The sequence below is a fragment of the Natrix helvetica genome (assembly GCF_964273705.1).
Source record: "Natrix helvetica genome assembly, chromosome: 4".
Lineage (NCBI taxonomy): Eukaryota > Metazoa > Chordata > Lepidosauria > Squamata > Natricidae > Natrix > Natrix helvetica.
The window spans coordinates 42,003,157-42,025,803 of NC_138550.1; the positions used below are offsets into that span (position 1 = coordinate 42,003,157).

At 37.5% G+C, this 22,647-nt stretch overlaps 1 protein-coding gene across 8 annotated transcripts in view; it reads right to left on the minus strand.

Moving 5' to 3' along the window:
* Positions 1-22,647, minus strand: part of HTR1F (5-hydroxytryptamine receptor 1F) — a 95,442-nt gene that overhangs the window by 4,262 nt on the left and 68,533 nt on the right. For 4 of the 8 annotated variants that reach the window (XM_081952202.1, XM_081952203.1, XM_081952206.1 and 1 more), the window contains exons 2-3: positions 10,881-11,016; positions 8,832-8,963 (exon numbers count right to left, since the gene is read on the minus strand). The gene's annotated coding sequence lies outside the window, so the exon portion shown is untranslated. Of the gene's footprint in view, positions 1-875; positions 967-8,831; positions 8,964-10,880; positions 11,017-14,233; positions 14,307-14,545; positions 14,682-22,647 lie in introns of those variants that run through there. The other 4 variants (XM_081952204.1, XM_081952207.1, XM_081952208.1 and 1 more) reach the window with 4 other exon arrangements.

The following is a 22,647-nucleotide window of genomic DNA, read 5'->3' on the forward strand; positions in this document are numbered from 1 at the left end:
TGTACCAACTCATATTCTTATGTTCCATGCCTAGCTGACCCCTGGCATTTAGTATATGTCTTTTTAGTTATTGATAATTGTCTGATGATTATGAACATTCCTGTAATAGAAGCAGTGCTACTAATTCTTTCATCTATTTTTTAAAAGAGACATTCAATATATTTGTATTCTTCAGAATTGCTGAGAAACAGCATTTGTAATAATTAATTTAAAAGATAACATTAGAGGCAACATTAACTGCAAATAATCATAGCACCTGTACCTGAGTACTTACATTCAAATGGGGCAACTAAAATAATATCTACCTGTTGCACCAACCAGGAAAATATAATTTGGATAACTTCAAGATATAACATTTATGTATTTTAAAGACCAGATACTGATCAATGTAAGAAAGTAATTATTATATCCCATTTAATCATTTTTAACACTAACATAATGTGACCTTCACTAAATATTACCTTATACATATCTAAAATGAACTATTGGGAATTCTAGAAATTGTCTACAGTGTTTTGGTGTTTTGTTGTAGTCTATAGTGTTTTGGTGTTTAAGAATTTAAGAATTCTTTCGGGCTAGTCTTATACATCCCTACTCTTCCCAGACTTCCTCTTCTACTTTCAACTGTGGGGAAAGTTACTAATGTGGGATACTCACAAACAAACAAATAGGTATTCGAGGAAAGGAAAGAGTAAGCTGGAATGAAAGTTGGCAAAAAGAATTCCAGAATTAACAGATTGGAATCAGAATCCAGAGGAAATAGGAGTCTTGTAAGCTTTATTTATTTTATAGAAGAAGAGGGAACAGTTAGAAAAGACATGCATTAAGTTCCAAGTTTTTGTCTCTGATATTTATTCATCTTTTCCATTTCATACCTGTCATGGCTGCATCTCTCCTACCCAAGCTTCATGAGCTGACAGCCTGACATTATCAAGGGGGGCGGGTTGGAATGTAAGGAGGAGAAAGGAGGGGGAATGGAAGTCCAGCTGAGCTGGCTGCATTGTGAGAAGCTTCAGTCAGTCAAGGTCAACCATCAATATGCAGAGCTGAAACTGAAAGCCTGTTTCCTAAACAATATACAAGCACCTAAGTGGACATTTACAGATAACAGTAGGATGGCGGAGGGGCGGGGGGAGTGGAAAATTTACTTTGTATTGTTTGCGTGGGAAAACCTCAGAAGCCTCAGTAAAAATATTCTTGGCAAAAGCAAATGGCCAGGAGTCTCTCTTTGCTAGATGAATGAATGGAGTAGTTGACAAAACCACTGTTAAAAAAAACTTCTCTTTTTCTCTATCTTTTTCTTCACCCACCTTCCAGGATGGTGTCATTTGCAGATCTAATAATATTTCCTGCAAACTCTTCGGGAATATGAAGGCACAGGACACATATTGGTCAGAAACCCTAAAAACAGATCCTTGACGTTATTGCTAGCAGTACAAGCTTTCTCTCCCAGTACACACGACAATCTTGGTATTTTCACATGGAGTGAAATGAGAGGGACATATTATTCCCGTGCATCATAACGATCCAAATACTCTTCAGCAAATCTTCCAGTGTTATTCATGATAAATAACACACATTACATTGTACCACAATTTTAATACCATAGTTAATTGTCCTTCTCTTATGCTCTTTGCTTGGCAGGGTGGCTTAAAAACCACTTTACTGTTTTAATGCTATTTCTAATTATATGACGAGCCTCTCGTTTATGTTTTCTAATGATACTTCTCCTTTCTTCATCTTTGGTTTAGCGGCTGGAAAAAAAATGTTAGCTTTAATCAAAACCACTGAGTGCTGAGAAGAATGGGAAAATGTTGGACCATGGACAGGCAGGTGATTTTGAGTACAAAACTATATATCTGTATCATATAGGAGAAGAAGTTCTCTTAGAGCCATTTCACACAATATACCCATGGCTGAGAAATCAGAAGAAATGGTCTCTTTCTAGTTTTATGAGCAGGCTTCGTTGCATCATTTGTTTCAGTATTTCAGTATGCTTTAGTTGAAATTATTGGTTTTTTTTTTAAAAAAAGCAAGGAATTACTGGCAAATTTAAAGGTGCAGCTGTCTGACTGACTCTCTGTTAACTAGTGACAGCTGAGCTGAAGAATCGTCTTAAGAATGTATATGACAGTAAAAGGTACAGAGGGGGCGGAAATAATTTGAAGAAAGCTTGCAGATTTCTCAAAGATTTTGGAAGTTGTGGGGGTGGGAGGAAGACAGATGGATTCTGAGTTGCTACCAGAAATGCTATTTGCAAACAGAGAGGGTTACCATGATTTATGCCAATTCACAATACTGCAGTTTTAGAAATAGTGGTTTTATTAATAAATAATTAGAAAAGGTAACGGTAGCCAGCAACCTGGGTGAATTTAAAATAGGATTAAATAGATTCATAAAAGCAATAATGATGCCTCTATATTGCTTCCAGAATTTTTTTATACTATGCCTATTTATTCAAGTTACTAGGAATGGCAAGCAGAAGCATATTATTTTCATTTGTATTGGTACTTCTCCAACTGTTTTAGTAACGCACAACTCCTGAATCTGGAAGTTCTGTTCTGTTATCACTCCTTCTACATAATTCCTTCTTTACACAATGTTATTTTCATTTAAAGCTATTCACAGGCACAATATTTGGTGGTGGACGTGTATGCGTAAGGAATATTGGCAAATGTAATCTAAAATCACATAGATGAGTGCTATATATACTGTGTGTTTCTGAACCTTGCTTTTCCTAAACACACATTGTTTGAAAGTTAGCAATTTATACTATGGAGATAGGAACTGGAAGAAATATCAGTTTCTAGGAACATAATTTGATAGATAACACAATGGTGGAGATAAGGGACACTAGCATAGGGATTTTTCCCTATCCCCCAAAGGCCCCCTGTGGAGGTTAGTGGACTAGCTATAATTAGAAATTGTCCCCCCTCCCCACTATCTAGCTTTAACTCATCACCAATAAAGGCAGTTGGAGAAGAACCTTGACAATTCTGTCAATAACTACTTTTTGCATTTTGTTTCTCCAATTTGTCAGAGGCCAACCATTCTTTTCTTTTGCACATACTGCTTAAATAATAAATCCGAAATACTATAAAAATGATTACTATTTCCAATTGCATTGCAGCAGATTAATAGAAAGTAGAATTCCAAATTAGTTTCTATGCCTTGTATAAAGTATGTGAATGTGTTAGAGACACTGGTGTAACTTGCAGTTCATTAATTGAATAAGTGCATTAGCTTCTGTATTCCTGCCTATTTTTAGTTACTTGTTACCTGTACTTGGCCTTAGAAAGCTGATTACACAGTTGAGAAGTATTGTATGTGATAAATATAAAATCATACAAAAAGCACCAGCTATTGACATATGAAATTGCTCATTACATTGTTCATGTAAATATTAAGCTGCTTTTACTTAATCAATGCTTCGTTCTATTTATCTTATCAGAGCACTTAAAAAAACAACCCCTGAATCCATGGCTAACTGAGGAATGAACCTATATACATTTGGTCAATAAATGTTTATGATGGTATTAAACTGGAATATAAATATAAATAAACTGTAAATTTGCATTCTATTTTGGAAATATTTTTGCAAGCTTCCCAGGAATAGATGGCCTCCTGCCCTGCCATAAGGATTCTTCTTAGGCTCTTAATATTCTGCATAGAAGTATTTCATTTTTCCAGTTGAATTCTTCTACTTTATACACAGAAGACTGCTATGATTTTCTTTTAATTAATATGATATAAAAGCTTAGTCTGATTTGTGGTATGTTCTGCACCGGCTATTATCATAGCGACTTTTTGAAAAGCTTTGTTTAATAATCATATTGCACTGAAATCTGCTTTGAATTTCTCAAAAAAAAATGCAAAAGGAAGAGGCTTCTAGGTTTCTGCCTTATTCTCAGGGTGGTTGATTTTTTTTAAAAAAAAAACCTTTCTTGGTTGGGTTAGAATCAAAAGAGGATGATACTGCTGGTATTTCAGTTTTTGATTATGTGTCTTCTAATCATTTAAATCTTCCTAGCTGGTTCATGTTTTCCAATCTGGAAAAAAAAATCCAGTGGAAAAGGTTCAGTCATAATTTTTGAGGATTTAATTGAGGAATAGGAAACCACTAACTGGATGACCGTAGATCCCATGTAATAGAAGAAAATATAAGTAGCTCAGGATTATACTGTGGAACCCTTGGTGCGCTCAATGTTTGATTGTTGGCTTCAACATTTGCTTGCAGAAGTTTCATTATCCAATGAAGTAACATCACCATAGTAAGTGTGGAGTTTGCTCTCTGTTTATATACAATAGCTTGTCCTTTGTAAGCCAAAGAACTTACAAAAAAGCTTTGAGGATATGTCACAGAGGGGAGAAAATATTCTATCAACTCCCCACTATAATGCTTCCAAAGACTTAAAAGTAGAAGAAGTTCAGATTATGCTTTCATTAGATATCACAGCATTCTTTATACCCATAGATCCAGAATTAGTGAAAGAATCTATGGCAGCAGTACAACACAACACAACACACCTGATCTAGCCCCAATACATTAGATTGAAATACCTAGAATCATGGACCTCATCAATCTCTGTTTCACTATCTATTTTACATTTTCTGTCTCACCACCTCTTTTCAATTTGATTGACATATCAAAAACCCAAAACATTTTCAAAGAAATAAAATTTAAAAAGGAAGAAGATAATAATACAGTACCCTTTCTGGATATCCTCATCAGCTGAGGGAACATCATCAAATTAGAAACTTAAGTCTCTATAAAAAAAACACCACTCTCAAGTATACAGTACAAGGAACTACTATGTAGAACAGACAGATAGAGACAAGTAGAGTGCATCATGAACACTAACTAGTAGTCAAAAGACAGGATGAAAATTCCTTACTCACTTCCTTACTCTTACAACACATAGATTGTCAGGCCTGTAGTGGTTCATTTAAGAATCTTTGGCCTGCCACTCTCTCTCTGTCTAGCTTCATCTTTAGTATGCCTTTTCATTAAGGGGGGGGGGGGAATAGCAAGGGGTAGAATGTGTTGTTTTCAAAACAAAAAAATCATTTCTAGAAGCTCAAAGTTATTCTTTGTCTCCGCACCATGACACCTGACCAGAACCAGCGGGAATGAGATGCCAACGTGGAAGAAGAAGATTGGACCATATAATGGATTGGTGGGTGGGGGACAAGATCATGAACTTTCAACTGGGTGGGAATCCCAGGTAACTTCCAGAATTGGGATTCCCACAGATGTGCCAACATGTCTGTATTATTAAATTGCAACTTTAGAGATAGCTCTGGCATGGACTCTGATTTAATTCTGCATGATATTTGGAACACTGACATAGATAAAATCAACCATAATTTGAAGTGGGAAATGCTGAATATCCTAAACCAAATTAAATAAAAAAATCTAGGGAATTCTTGGAAGCTTGGTATTCAGACAAGCAATAAATACATGGAGATAAAGCACATTTACACACTAATTAAAAGAAACAGCTAAAAAAAACCTAAGAAGGAAAAAAAGATCAGGCATCATCTCCAAATAAACAGGGATTCACTCTAGCTAAACAATCAAGCAGAAAACAATATTCTAATGAACCACATCCCCACAAAAGTAGTAGGGCAATTTGTTGTATGCAGACAGGCAGCAAGTCCCACACTCATTCACACTGATTATATTACCTAAGTATAATCTTTATTGTCATTGTACTTAAATACAACGGAATTGGTTATCTAGTCAAGTAATGCAATATCTTCAAGCAAAAACCAAGCTTAGAACACATAAAGATTCCACAAATGACTGTAGAATAAAAATCGGAAATTTGCACCCATGCACATCCATGTGTGTGTATGTGTGTGTGCACGCACACACACACACACACACCCCTTAACCTTATACCTTATAATCAAATAAATGAAAATATACCATGTAATTTTTTCACAAATCTCTTTTTCTTTAACAGGAATTTCAAAAGCAAATTCTCTTTCATAAAATTAAATGAGAATTAATAGACAATAGACAATTTCTCTGGTGATATCCTTTGGAAATAGCAATAACACTTAGACTTATACACCACTTCACAGTGCTTCACAACATGCTCTAAGCAGTTTACACAGTCAGCATATTGCCCCCAACAATCTGGGTTCTCATTTGACTGATCTCAGAAGGATGGAAGGCTGAGTCAACCTTGAGCCGGTCAGGATGAACCTTCAGGCAGTGGGTAGAGCTAACCTGCAATACTAACCACTGCGCCACCACATCTTTTAAATGTCACAATATATTTTCTTCATTGTCTCCATAATTAATACTTTTTCAAGTTGATCATGTAAAAGATCAGATGTTAATCATCTCCTCAAAAAGCCCAATTCTAAAGCTTTCTATCTTCACATAACAGATACTGCTACCAAAAAAAAATCAAAAACAAAACTCAAGTATGTAGTCAAGACATTACTAATCAAGGACGAAAAATTCTAGCACTTTGATTTTGCTCAGGAACAGAGCTGGCACAGTTACTTTACTTTTACTTTACTTTTATTTAGATTTTTATACCGCCCCCTCTCCCCAAAGGGACTCGGGGCGGTGTACAGTCAAATAAAAACACATCAATAAATAAATACAAACACAAAGAGGAGGCAATAAGAAACTGTACATATCTGAAGTAAAGTAGTTAAAAGCAATATTTAAATACCCTAAAAATACCCAATTAAAATATCTGCCAGGAGGTAGAATAAAACTATAAATGGGCCAGACCGGCTAAACGGAACAGGTGAGTCTTCAGTTTTTGTCGAAAGGAGCGGAAGTCGGTGGTGGTTCTGATATGGTGGTTGATCCATGGCCTCCCAAAAATAACTGCTGAATGATAGAAAGTAAGCTACCTTTCTGTTAAATGTAAAATGAAGAAACCTTCCATAATTAACAGTTCATGTATTTCCTCCCCTTGTCTCCTTAAGTAGTTTCAATTTAAATACAAAGAATAGCACTGTATTATCATCTAAATATTCTGGAAGAGTAATAGATCTGCTCACATTTAAAATCCATTATTATATTATATTTTCTTGCAGGAAATAAAAGACTAGGACATTCTGTGGTGAGAATTCTTCCCCCAAAAGAACAAGTGCCCAAGGGTGACTAAAAACAAATAGCTGCCTACAGATTTTGCCTTGACTCTGTTATGCTTGAAGACTTCAATGTCTCATATTTGTTTCATTGGTGATATTAATCTTTTACAGATTCACCCATATAATCATAAATACGTATGTGTGTACGTACATACATACATACATACATACATACATACATACATACATACATACATACATACATTTTCTTCCTGAAAAAGTCAAGGCTTTCTAATCAGAACAAGGACTTTAGCATTTGTTTTTAGGCTGTTTATCAAAAAAATGCAGTCAACTGTGAATGTGACCCTGCAGGAACACAGTCATGAATGAAATTGTCTTCCTAAATTGTAAATGCAATTTTTTTCTACCTTATGAAGCAAGAAACCAACTTTTCTGAGACATTTCTTTTGCTCTAAAAGCTGACACCCTCTAAATACATTGGATAAAACCTTTGTAGCTGCGAACAGGATTAGCATTTACCATGCTACCTTGAGACTGTGGGGACTGTAATTTGCTTGCTTGCTTGTTTATTTATATTTCATATTTTTAAACCACCCATGTCTCTCAAAGAGTAGCTCTGGGCAGTGTACAATATAATATAACCGATAAATAAAAAATAACATTAATTTAAAATTAAATTAGGATTAAAAGTTTGACAATTATAGAATAATGACATTAGCCTGTGACATCTAGGTTAGTAAATGAAGCTACTTCACATTGGAATGATTTCTAGTAATATGCTCCATTGACTTTTTTTTCAAATTTAAAGTTGCTTAGTTCAGCAAAAGGTTAAAGACACTATTATTTCTATGTATCCCAGCTAAGGAATTTGATATGATCTGATATCTGATATCTGTATACCTGATATCAATAAAGTATAATGATTATAGAGATAACCAACAATTGAAGTCTTTATAGTAACTAATTAAAGATTTACTCTGTTGCTAATTTATTTATTTAGCCTATGGAATACAATGTCAGAGAACTCTACACATTCTAGACACACAATGACTAGAATGAGAGCCTAGAATGCTAGATCATTCTGTTCAGCTCTTATGCGCCTATACTTGGTGCATTGCAGGGGGTGAACTAGCTTTATATCAACTAAACTAGTTGCAAGCTGTTCTGGGCACCTCCGCTGGACTTGTCTCACTTTGAATCATGTTGCAATGCCTCATGTCCAGCCAGGTCTAGTGTCAGCTTCTGCCCTCTACACATACAAACGCAGCTAGATTTTTCCTGCCAAAGTGGTACCCGTCTATCTACTTGCAATGTTGGATGCTTTCGAACTACTCAGTGGGAAGAAGCTAGGAACTGATTAATGGTTGAACCATCTTGTGAGGCTGGGTTCGAACCACCTGAATGCAGACCATTTCTGGTTGGTAGTTCTAGCGTCATTAGTCTCTGCACCACCTCATCCTTCTCTTTGCAGAAGTATGTAGCTATACAGTATTAAGAGATGTTGGATCATGCTAAATTGCCTACATAAAATCTAACCCAGTTTTTAAATGTGTATTCGTCAATTCCCACTCCAACAAGCTGTTTAATTAAAAAATTGAAGATACAGAGACTTAATTTTTCCTATACTTTAAAGTAATTTCTTTTATAAATTAAATCTTTCATGCATCAGGATCTTGCTGACATTTGTACAGACAATCTTATTTGAAGATAAGCACAAACTACTGTAATTAGATCATGCAACTAACCTGCAGTTCACTGGAATATTTATTCCTAATCCCCCTTCTTCCATCTTTGTTGAATTATGCCAAAGATCACCTTCTAATTATATGTTCCAAAATTATCTTTAAAGTTGCATGCATCAATCAACCAGATATAAACTGCAAAGAATAAAGATTCATGGTGAAATAAAAATCCTTACCCCAAAGCTTCTCCTGACAAGCCTAGAAAAAATCCCAGAATTACAATTGTACTTGGCTTTATCAATATTGTAGGTACTGTATACCATACATTGCATTTCAGTTAATAGTTCTGATGAACGCCTAATCCTTAAAAATGACCAGAATTTTTGTATTCATCTTCAGAACAATGACCCTTTTTGATCTGGCTCCTTACAAAGAACACTGTATGCTTTTTAAAAAGCTGGATATGTTGAATGCATATATCTAAGGAAAGAGCAGCTTGATATGTTTGCTTCTGATTTGTTCTATCTTTGTTCATGCTCAAAAGATTTAGGTGTATGATGGGAAGAGGGTAAACCCTAGAGGCCATACCAGAAGTAACAACTTGAGATCTTCTGTTAATATCTGCATAGGGATATGCATTGCCAGATAGTGCTGATGATACTTCAAGGTGTAAGCTGCCTAGACTTTGAAGTAAAAATTGGCAGTTATATTTGGCAAATATTTTGAATAAAATGCTTTTTATTGTGCAATTCCCTATCAGCATTTTATAAAAATACAGACCACTATTGTGAACAAGTGGTCCTCCTTTAATTTCGTATTTGATCTTTTTCTTTTTTCTTTTTAATAGCAGGAAATCTCTAAGGAGGGAACACACTTTTTGGTTGGGGACAGTGAGAATGGAATAGAATGATATTGGGAGGATTCATATCTGTCCCTATAAAGCCAGTTCAATTCACATGTCACACCAACTCTATTTTATTTTATTCTACTCTGTTTTACTTAAAAGACTGCTCTTCCCCCAAATTACTCTGGGTGGCTTACAGAAAGGAAAATGTTATGTATGCCTAGCCAAAATTACCTATTTTAATTCAATAGGAGGCCACCAGGTATTCAACCAACAATGTAATTCTACTCCTGGAAACAAAACTCCATATTCAAAGACGTATTGTACCTTAAGGGTAGAAGTCCTGTGAATTACTTATTAGGGAAATGTATATTATTGTTGAACTTACAACTTCCGAGAGAATTAAATTGGTAAACCTTTGATTTCTTAGCATATGCAATTGAAAGCATAATTGAACTTAGCTCTTGTGGTTCTCTCTCCTGCCTAAACAGAATTGCTGGTGGCTGCTGCAGTCAGGGAAGTCTTTGACTCCTGATGTTATATTCTTAGGATGCTTTATTATTCCCATACCAAGTCCTCACAGTTAAATCCCTGTCTGAAACTCCAGCTCTTAAGCAGCACATATCTTCTGACCAGATATTTAATACACAAATACAGATGTTCATTAGATGCCAACCAACAGATTTTTTAAAAAAAATCTAATTTTTTTCAGTGTCTTGGGTTTAACAAACAATCAACTTATGTTTTCAAAGATTAAAAAGTTCAGTCAATTGATGGTAGAATCAAAAGAAAAAAAATTCAGTGTGTAGAATAACAGCAGCATTGTGCATGGCAATTGGAGGAGGGTTTTTCACATGCAGGATTAGAATTTCAGTGAAGGAAACTGGAAATTGTAAACTGTAAATTTTTTAGTTGTATATGTTAAAACTTGTAACAGCTAGCTTTAGGGCAGTGGTTCTCAACCTTCCCAATGCCGCGACCCTTTAATACAGTTCCACATGTTGTGGTGACTCCCAACCATAAAATTGGTGTCTCAGTTCCTAAGACCATCGAAAATATGTGTTTTCCAATGGTCATAGGCGATCCCTGTGAAAGGGTCGTTTGACCCCCAAAAGGGTCCCGACCCACAGGTTGAGAACCACTGCTTTAGGGCAACATAATTTTCTGCTGCCTCTTGGATGGGCAAAGAATACGATGAAAATTTGTGTGATAGAACAGAAACACAAAGATGAGTGATACCACTGATCAAACAAGGGTTTTTATTAGACCTTTTCTTGAAGCTCCATCCATTGATGTGAACACTGAATATGGTTCCAGTTTTAATCCAAAGTCCTGCTTCGAGGTAAATAAGTTTCCAGTGGGCTTCTTTTGAGAAAGGATGGGAAATGATTTTTATTTGCCATTCTGTAATAAAAAGAAGAAAAATTGTTATTCCAATGGATTAAAGGGTTCTGTACTTTCTTACACTTTTGAAATGTATATCATTTTATATATACTTTTTATTAAATGTTTTGTAAAGAATATAAAATAAACACTAATAGAGAAGTAAATGAGGGAGTAGGGAGGAAGAAAGGAAGGAAGCAAAGAAATAGAAGTTTCAAATTTCAAATTTTCAAATTTAAATACAATTACAATATAAACTCTTGCTCTGTGAGTACAAAAATGCTCCCCTTTTTTTGGTTATTCCATTTTTTATAATCATCAAAATGATAAACCATGAGTGCTTTTCCCTCCCTGTTGCACATAAAAAGTCTATAACAATGTTTATCACTTTTTAATGGAATTCTTGAAATACCACAACCTACCCTAGCCTGGTGGTTGCCAATTGTACTGGAACAAGGATTCCTAGTCATCGTAGTTTATATGAATGTTTTAATACATTATACTGTTTTTATGCTGTTGATATTATTTTTAGCGCCATGCAGATGTACAAAATGTGTAAATGTTAACAATTGGCATACTTCACTTCCAACCTCTTTAGAAATCTGAAATGTAGATTTACATATACATTTTATTTTCTTCGAATTTCTAGACCGCCCCCTCTCCCGAAAAGGACTCGGGGCGGTGTACAGTCCACACAACAAACAATAAGTATCAAATACAAATATAAATACGGATATAAATACACATAAGGAGGAGGTTAAAAATTTAAAAAGAACTGTACGGAAGAATATAAATCTGGTTCTAAAAACCCTAAAATCAGTTAAATTTAAAACCGTACCCTATAAATAACCAGGTAAGAATATGTTTCCAGGAGGTAACAGTTGTCACAATTATAATTATGCCAGGCCAGCTAATCGACATTCTGGACATTGGTCCATTAATGATCTGGAGCTTTTCTTTTCTTGGTTCCTGATTGCATATCTCTTTAACTATAATTCAATTAACATAGTTGTATTTCCTTTTCAGTCTTTCAAAGAAAGCACCTGGATATTAGAAATGGAGGAAATGGAGCTGCAGCATAGAGTTTTTGCTCTCTGGCTCTTAGAAGACTGATTATTCTAGAAGTGGCTTAAATTATTTTTATCTATATATATATTAGCCAAATACCACTTACTCATCACGAAATCTCCAGAACCGTAAAGCCTACAAACTTGAAATTTGGCACATATGTTCCTCTTGGCTTCTAGGTGCTCAAAATGACCATCAGATCATTAGTATTTCTTATAGAGTAATTAACATGCTCTGATGCTAAGAAGTTATTCTACTCCCCCTCCTAACCTGAAAAAAAATCTGTTTCAACTTCCAGTTGCCTCACATTCCATTACCTCAGTTCAAACTGGCAGACGTTCCACTCCTTCACTCAGGAGCGGTCTGGGGCTCCTTACATTATTAAACGTCGGTACCTCGCCAGAATGCCTATGCCATCTATGGAACTGCTTCCAGACTTAAGGCAATGGGACCAATATTCCCTTATGTGTTTCAATCACCGACCACTACTGAGCCAACAGATTGAACTGGACTGAACTGGATTTCCCCTGCATTTCTCCATCCATAGTTCCATTGTGAAGCATGGGTATTCAGCTAGTATGCTATATTTCTTTAAAGTGGCATTCAAGTCTTTGCTTCTGAAAATATTTCCAAAACACTCTTGTGAAATATCTTGAACATGAAGTTCTCAGTTTAGGAAAGCAATGCAGGTAAACATCGACTCACCCTTACAACATTAGTTTTGCATCAGGAATTCAGGATTTATTACAAACCAGAGATCGGAGAGCAGGGGCTGTTCTAGAGGGAGTGATAGTCTCCTACATAGTAGCTGTTTCATGTGTCTCATATGCTTATAAAATGCAAAAGATAAGAAAGATGATAATTGGCCTCAAGGTTTATGTGTATATAGAGGAAGTCTGTGCTTCACCTTGCTTTCACATTTGACAAATATAGAGGAAGACATCTGTTTCTCAAATTTTAAAATAGGGCAGTTTAAGATATTCAAGTAGGAGAAAATTGGACGCATATAAAATGGAGGTTTGACAAATCCTTATATTTTCTTTCCATTTCAGAAAAAAAAACATACATTTCTGCAACAATGAGTGAAGGATTTTTTTTCTCCCTGTTTTTTTTCCTTCCAAGATATTTTTTACTGAAATGAAGCTGCTCTTGGAAGCATTTCACTGAATCAAAAGCAAATGATAGCATGCAGGTGTTTGCCTGCAGATATTTTGTACCAAGAAAAATACTTTTTTGTTGATAGTCATTCGGAGGCAATGCCAAAAATTAACATGGCAAGTCAATCATATTCATTTTTGTTGCATTCTGAAGCACTGATGTGATACAGTAGCAACATTTGAAAACAATTTACAGAAGTAAAGACCCCATTTCATGGTAATTGCTTCTATAAATTTTCCTTTCCTAGGTTACTATTTTTAAAATGATCAAATATATTTGACTTTGATTCTGAAGGCAAGTCACTCCACTGGTTGATTGTTCTTACTGTCAGGAAATTTATCCTCAGTCCTAGGTTGCTTCTGTCCTTAGTTTCCATCCATTGCTCCTTATCTTGCATCCTGGTCTTTAGAAAATAAGTTGACCCCCTCTTCTTTGTGGCAGCCCCTCATCTATCGGAACACTGCTATCATGTCACCCCTAGTCCTTCGGTTTACTAGACTTTACATACCCTTTACTACACCTGTTCATTATATGTTTTAGTTTCCAGCCATTGGATCTTCTTTGTTGGTCTTCTCTGCACTCTTTCCAGAGCTGGATGCTTATTTACTAAAATCAGCTAACATCAAATAGTTAACTAGCAAGAATGGCATAAAAGGCAAGGCAAGAACAAAGATAAAGAGTGACATGAAAGGCATGCATTTTCATTATGTATATCAAAAGGCACAAAATTTCCAAACTATTGGAGCCCTGTGCATAATTTGCAGGGAGAGTCCTACAGAGAATGGCCTTTGGTAGTTCCAACTTTAACCCTTTTATGTACAAAACAGAAATAGAATAGAAATGAAAAACCAGATCATTCTTCCTGTAAGTTACAACATAAAGGATAATCTGGCAGATAGATTTATGGTATAATCATATATCATTATGTCCTGCAAATCTGTAGAAGACTGATACTGACATTTCTGGCTTTGAATACAAGGGGCGAATTATGAAACTGAGAAATATACTTTACCAGAATCCAAAGTCTCACAAAAGGATCTCTTGAAGATCAATAAAAGTTAAATAGAGGCTTCCAAATACTTTTCCAATCAATATGTGAATTCAGAACATTATATTTTTATTACACTTATCATACAATCCCTTTTTCAAATTGACAGAAATCCACCATGGCCAATTCTGAACAGTTCAAAGCAGTATGCCTCCTTGATTTTTTCTTTTAATCATAGGCTGTCTCAGTTTTAAAAAAGAGAATCTGTTCTTATATTTCAGCATGTTCATACAGAAGTTATAAAAAGGAACAGTTTGGACCCAAGCACCTCTTTACCTGAAATCAGCACCCAGATCAGCATAGATTAGCTGCAAGTTTAATATCAGACCAACAATCAAGTAAATAATACCCTGAACAAGAAACTGCCAAAGAGCCAACAGTAAAAAGCCAAACCAAAGAATATCTAAGACCATCTCCACCAACACTGACAGGGAAAGCCAACAGGATATAAACTGACAGCAAACTGCACTCCTTACTAGCACTGATTATGTCACCTAATTTGGGTCTGAGACACCTGCAAGATAACAAGCAAGCTTCAAGAGCACCAAGGATCACTCATTTCAACCCCAAACTACACATGTTCTTCTTTATTGGTACTGCAACCAATGTTATAAATACATGCCAGTAACCAAATGTCCAAATTTTCATCATATAACCATGAGAATCCTGCACCGGTTTTATGAAAACCACTCAAAAGACACTTTTGACAGTGCTGTTGTAACTTTAAACAATCACTAAAGGAATGGTTGTAAGTCAAGGACTATCTGTATATACTTAATGCTAGTTTATTCGCGTTATGATACAGATAGATCATACACATATATTCCTAAAACAGACTGAAATTTAATGAAATATAGTATTGGTTACTGTTGGTCCTTGGAGTAGACCAATGATGCTTTCTGTTGGATCCTTTTCATCAAGTTGGAACAGAGTGAGGCTATTCAAATGAGATTGAGTCATAGGCTCTTCAGTAAGCAGAATTCAACATTAGTGCTCATATTATTAAGCTACAGCATTCCCTTACGTCCCATTTATGCCTTATATCAGCAATCTGTAATTTGGCACTTTCTAGATGTGTTGGGATGTTACCTCCTAAATTTCTCTAGCCAACTTGACCATTCTGTAAATTCTAGAAGCTGCATCTCCAATACATCTAAAGGAATGAGATTAGGTAACAGTGCTTGCACACTGAAGTCAAAGAGCAATCTCTCTTTTCCTTCCTTATAACATCAGAAAACATCAATTATGCAACAAAAGCATAAGTAAAACTATGTTTTATCAGGCCAAGGGCCCATCAAATTCAGTATCCATTTCCCATGGTGGCCAAAATCTTGTATACTGGAATCCATAAGCAGAACATGAAAGACATGGCTTGTTCAAATGTTGTTTCCCAGAAGTTGTTAATTCCATTTATAAAGTAATGTCCCACACAAACTCTGCTTAATCATGAAGGGAAGCAGAATAAAAATTTAATGTAGAGTCAGATCCTGAATTTTTTCATGATAAAATCTCATGCCTGCATAAGCTAGCTTTCAAACTGAGACATTTCGATTACTGAATAAGGTATTTGAGCTGACAGCATTTTGCTGCCTAATTCTCATTCTTGATATAAAAATAATTAACTGAGCTTCTTTCTCTTGCACAATGTTGACATCCTTATGGCATTTAAAACAAGGTTTATACATGGGTGGATGGCTTTAAAATTTAAGCTGATTATTCAGAATTAATAATGAAGGACTAGCTTCTGATGGAAGCTAATCTGATTGTGTAAAGCTAATTCAATTTTAAACTTTGCCCAGAGATAAAAATATGTAAAGTTAGTAGATATTCAAAATGCTACCCACTTTTTTTTTAAAAAGGAAAATAACTTCATACACGTATTGCCAATCCTATTCATAATAATTCTCAAAAACTTTCTGAATCATCCATGATTGTACTAAAGCAACTTTTATTTGTAAGAGATCATTCAAGGTAAGAAATTAGCAATCAAATATGGAAAATATTTAGCTCCCTTAAATGTGTGACTTAATTTTTTTTTTAAAAATTAGGATTTCAGCGTAAAAGATGACAGCGTCATAAACTTGATTAGTTTTCTCTTAAGAGTTGAGAAACTAAATGTTGCTTTGCAGTTGCAAAATACTATTGAAAATAATAATATATAATTATTATATAATCTATATCTATATCTATATAAATGGCTGTGTGTATGTTCCAGCATAACTCTGAAACGCCTCGAGCAATCTCAACCAAACTTGATACATAGATGAAGATATCCCTAACACCCCTTGATATGTGTGCGTGTGTATGTCTCTCTCTGTGTGTGTGTGTGTGTGTCTATGTGTGTGTGTTCCAGCATAATCCCGGAACACCTGGGCCACTGAAATGAAAAGGACTGAATTATATGTATAGTGTCAAGTCACAGTACTTTTGACAGTGATAGTGTGCATTTTGGATTCACGTTCTGTTAAGATACAGCCTGTTGTGCCTTAAAATGGCATCTATTGTACAGCACAGTAGAGTTGCATGGTAACGGCTTCACAGTACTCTACAAGGGGGCTCCCTCTGATACAGGATTGGGATAAATTCATACCTGGGTTATGCCAGGTTATCAGCTAGTATATTATAAAAGAATAGTCATACTGTATATTTGCTGCAGTTATATTCTTTCCTTGAAAAATCCAAAGCAAATCTTCCCTTCCCATCTCCTTTGAGCCTTGTGACAATCCTGTTACTGGCCCAATGGCTCCCAGCTTTTATGATTGTATGACAACTTGAACATTTTTGTCTATGACCACAATTTTACACCTGACCACTATTCCATGCTGTATGACAATCTATATCTAGAAGAACAAGTTAATATAGACTGAAATCACACTGTTTCTGTTTTCCTTATACAAGAAACAATCCTACACCTACAGTATATTGGAACTTGGCTGAAAATGGAGACCTTTAAGAACATAAGTGGCTATATTCATTTATAAGAATATTAATACTGAATGGTTGGATTCCCCCACTTTAAAATGGCTAATTTGGTTTACATAAAAATGTATGTCTATAGGATTGTAACCTAAATCTCTGTCCTTAAAAACACATGTGCTTCATTGTTTTAACTTTATTAAAAAGTTAAATAAAGTTAACTTTATTTTCATAAAGGTTTTTTTCATATCAAAGGAGAAAGCTGGCTTGTACTAGTGGTGTAGGAGATAAGATTAAAAGATTAAAATTTGGGAAGAGTGTGTAAGCGAACACTCAAAATAAAAACAGATGTAGATTTTTCAACACAGTTTTCTCTAGAGTCACCTTCAAGCAACTAACTTCAAAAATACATGGCTTATTCGACTTATTACATGGCTTCTTTGTTGTCATGGCAAGGGTTTAGGATAGAATTACAATTTTGACCCTTATTGTCAACATAAATTTACATTCTGAAATAATGCTTATTTGAAAATGCAAGCATTCATTTAGGGATTTGTGAACTAAGGGTTATTAAGATTGTAGACCAGCTTATTGCCAATAAAAATGTTAAACTAGTTGAGGAATTTGGATTTTTGCAAATTGGAAATACGTATTTCAGTTTTACACTTTGATTGTGGATATAAATGTATAAAGGAAGGAATAAATAAATGCTATCATTGAAATGGATCTTCAAAAATCCAAGTCTGCTGTTCTTTGAGATAAATAATTTAAACAATAATACTAACTTTGAAGGTGGTTATTTCATGGAATTAAAGAACACCCTTTTTGACAAATCAAATTTTAAAGTCTTAACATAAATGTTCTTATCATCTTAAATTGAGATTAATTAATTAATTAATTGGACACTAGGGAATGTTTAGAAAGCTTATTTAGCAAATAATCTGCCACCTATAATTGAGATTTTGGCAGGCCTGGAGGAAGGAGTTCCTTGTCACAGATGTGCCTACTTGGATTTTAAGTTTGGTGATAGCTGCAGGGCAGGTGGATGAGAGTGTGGTGGATGACAGTTGTTGACGACAACGGTTGATGACTTTTGGCATCAAATGTTGATGACTTTTGGCATCTCATTCTACAATGAACCTAATGTGAGAACCTTTGTCTGAAGTTGGGCTCTAGGGAGCATTTTTTATTTTTGCTGTTCTACTGACCTCCCTGCTCCATGGAACTGTCTGAACTGTTAGATTTTGTGAGTGGTTGATTTCTTAGTATTGATAGCCATGGATACTTTAATATGCCCCCAAGTACCATGGAGTTTAAGAAAGCTCAGGATTTTATGGTTACCATGACCACCATCAGCCAAATCACTAATGCCAGGTGTAGATGGCAGACAGAATGGACTTCAGGGACAGGAATATTTGTCAAGGCAACCATCAGTTAAAGAAGCCTGAGTCTGGGGCAGGAATGTATGTAACATTCTCTAGAATCTTCCTAGTTCATAAGTGAGAAAGTGGGAGACACATTTAGTATACAATATGTTTACAGATCATGTTATTCTGATCTTACATTGATAATATTGGCCTTATATTGATAATATTGGTTTTTTAGTCTGGCCTATCTAGAACGGCTGACCAATGCAAACCAAGGATCACACATTAAAACTTTGGTCTTGTAGCATTTATAATGTGATCTGGTAGTGGATTATATTATCATTCAGTTGTTTGTCATGATTTGATTACTCTGATTCTCATCTCTGCCCCCTCCCAGGAGTAGAATCTATTAGTCTTCAATTTTCTCTGAAACCCATTAGGGTTCATTACCATCTTCCCCAGGTGGTAATGAATTTTGATGGGTTTCAGAGAAAGCTGGGGTTTTGTGTGTGTAACTGAGGATCTTGCACTCATTGATTCTCTGTATCACTCTGGGGGATGAAATAGCTACTACTGCTTGTCTGTTTTCCTGGCAAATACTATACAATAATCATAACTGGAAGAGTAAAGGATAATATCTTCTTTTTCTTCTTCTTATAATTCTCTAATAAGAATAATTGAATCCTTGAGGTCTAGTTAATGATTCACTTCATTAGAAGATACCCTTGAAAAAGATTAAATGCATGCTATTCTATGTGAAATCCAGATAGCTTCCGGTATTATTCGGCTACCTTCCATTCCTAAAGCAATTCACTATAATTTTGTGTCAAATATATAGTTAGGTGTCATGTCCACAAATTGCCAATTCTCTTCAGCAATATTTACTACAGGGTATTTCAGATGGATTGCAGTATTCTGAGGTACTGAAAAGAAATATTGAAACCATCTACCCTGCTTACTAGTCATTCTTCTCTTGCTAAACCCAGTAATGATTTTATTTCACCAAAAGACATAATGAAACAGATTTATCCATTATGTTTGTTATCTCATGCATTATATGACAAAAAAAATGACATGGCTATAGGTTTTATCCAGTGGTGGGTTCCTACCGGTTCGCACCGGATCGCGCGAACCGGTTGAAGATCGAACCCGGAAGTAACCGGACCCGGAAGTAACCGGGAACCGGCACCGGTCCTGTCACTTTATCCCCCTTGCCATCCCAACGGAGCTCGCTCGCTCCCCCGCCCGTCCGCACTAAGCTAGCTAGCCCAGCTAGCCGCTCATTGATTGGCTGGAGTTCAGCCAATCAGTGAGCGGGCTGGAGGCGACCCGTTTAAAAGCGGGTTGTCCTCCATTTCAAAACTCCCTTCTCTTCGCTGGGAGCTTGCTGCTTCCTTCAGGTAAGCAACTAAGCGCGAGGGGGGGCGGGAGGCTAGCTTCGGCGAGGAAAGGCCTCTAGGCCTTCCCTCGGTGAAGCGGCGGGCTGGCGTGGGCCGTGCGGGCGGTGGGCAGCTAGCTTCGATCAGGAAAGGCCTCTGGGCCTTTCCGGGACGAAGCGCCGGGGTCGCGTGGAACGCGCGGCCGCCGGGAAGCTAGCTTCGCCCGGGAAAGGCCTCTGGGCCTTTCCGGGACGAAGCGCCGGGGTCGCGTGGAACGCGCGGCCGCCGGGAAGCTAGCTTCGCCCGGGAAAGGCCGCTGGGCCTTTCCGGGACAAAGCGCCGGCGTCGCGTGGAACGCGCGGCCGCCGGGTAGCTAGCTTCGCCCGGGAAAGGCCGCTGGGCCTTTCCGGGACGAAGCGCCGGCGTCGCGTGGAACGCGCGGCCGCCGGGAAGCTAGCTTCGCCCGGGAAAGGCCGCTGGGCCTTTCCGGGACGAAGCGCCGGCGTCGCGTGGAACGCGCGGCCGCCGGGAAGCTAGCTTCGCCCGGGAAAGGCCGCTGGGCCTTTCCGGGACGAAGCGCCGGGGTCGCGTAGAACGCGCGGCCGCCGGGAAGCTAGCTTCGCCCGGGAAAGGCCGCTGGGCCTTTCCGGGACGAAGCACCGGCGTCGCGTAGAACGCGCGGCCGCCGGGAAGCTAGCTCAGCCCAGGAGAGGCCCCTGGGCCTTTCCGGGACGAAGCGCCGGGGTCGCGTAGAACGCGCGGCCGCCGGGAAGCTAGCTTCGCCCGGGAAAGGCCGCTGGGCCTTTCCGGGACGAAGCACCGGCGTCGCGTAGAACGCGCGGCCGCCGGGAAGCTAGCTCAGCCCAGGAGAGGCCCCTGGGCCTTTCCGGGGCGAAGCGCCGGCGTCGCGTGGGACGCGCGACCGCCGGGAAGCTAGCTCAGCCCAGGAGAGGCCCCTGGGCCTTTCCGGGGCGAAGCACCGGCGTCGCGTGGGACGCGCGACCGCCGGGAAGCTAGCTTAGCCCAGGAGAGGCCCCTGGGCCTTTCCGGGGCGAAGCACCGGCGTCGCGTGGGACGCGCGACCGCCGGGAAGCTAGCTTAGCCCAGGAGAGGCCCCTGGGCCTTTCCGGGACAAAGCACCGGCGTCGCGTGGGACGCGCGACCGCCGGGAAGCTAGCTTAGCCCAGGAGAGGCCCCTGGGCCTTTCCGGGACAAAGCACCAGGCTGGCGTGGGCGGCAAGCCTCCGCGAGGCTAGGCCAAAAGCCCCCCACCCTCCCCTCTCCAGCCTCGCCTGGCTGGCTAAGCCCTAAGAGTCTTAAACAGTCTTACCTGTCCTCCTGCCTCTCTGCCTGTCTGCTGCCTGTTGCATCGGAGAGCTGCTGATTCTGCCTGCTGGTAAGTAACCTGGTTTTTTTTCTTTTATTTTTTTAATGTATTTTAAAATAATATTTTATTTATTGTGCATAGAATTTTTTAAAATATTTTTACTTAAAAGTATTGAGTGTAGAATATTTTAAAATGGTTTACTTCAATTTATTGTGTATGGATTCTTTTTTAAAATTGTCTCAGACTATTTTAAAAAAGATTCTATCCAAAATAAATTAAAATAAACCATTTTAAAATATTCTATACTCAATACTTTAAAATGTATTGTGTATAGAATTGTTTTAAATTGTTTTATTGTAATTTATTGTGTATTGAATGTTTTTAATGGTTTCATTTTAAATTATTGTGTGTGGAGTAGTTTGAAATGGTACAGTATAAATTATTGCTGGTGGAATAATGGTTACAGTTGGTACAATACCTTAAAATAGTTATAGTATAAATTATTGCTGGTGGAATACTTAACAATGGTTTTTTAAGGATTTTTTTTATTTATAGAATATCTTTTTTAAATTATTGTTTGGGAATTTTTATGTTTTAATTGTTTATAAAATATATTTACTACAAGAAATATTATTCCTTTTTGCAAATGTTTTCTTTGTGGTGCAATATGTTGCTTAAAAGTGTTCAGACCAGGTTTATATATCTCAAAGTGGGTGCTTTTCTATGGGCAGGCCAGGTTGGTGCAAGGCAGCTTTGCCAGATTTTGTGTGTTTCTATGTGATACCTGGTTGTTTAGGTAATTGTGAGGTGGTTGCTGGTTCTGTGAGCTTCCTGGCACTGTCCTTTATAATTTCCCACAATGCCTTGATGGTTTTTATTCCAGTGGCTTTGTCTTTCCTGTCCTTAGGGTTAGGGGGAAAAAAAACACTGGTTTCATTTGCAGTCTTTGGGGGGGGGGACAAAAAGGAGAAAGAGGGAGGAGGTGGGGGAAAGTGGGATCCTTGCTGCTTTCTGAGCTTGGTGGTTTTTTTTACAGACATTTCACTACCAAACTAGGTAACATCATCAGTGCTAGATGGGGTTGTGGGGAAAGGAGGAGGAGGAGAAGTCGAAGGACAAAAAGGAAAAAGATAAGGAGGGAGAGGACTGTGGGGTCCTTTGGTGTTCTCTGAACCTGGTGGTTTTTAATTATTTTTAGGGAATTTTTATTTATTTATTGTTTATAGAATGTTTATTACAAGAAATGTTATTCCTTTTTGCAAATGTTTTATTTGTGATGCAATATGTTGCTTTTAAGTGTACAGGTTGGTGTATGGTATGTGTCTCAAGGTGGCTTCTTTTCTATGGGCAGGCCAGGTTGGTGCAAGGCAGCTTTGCCAGATTTTGTGT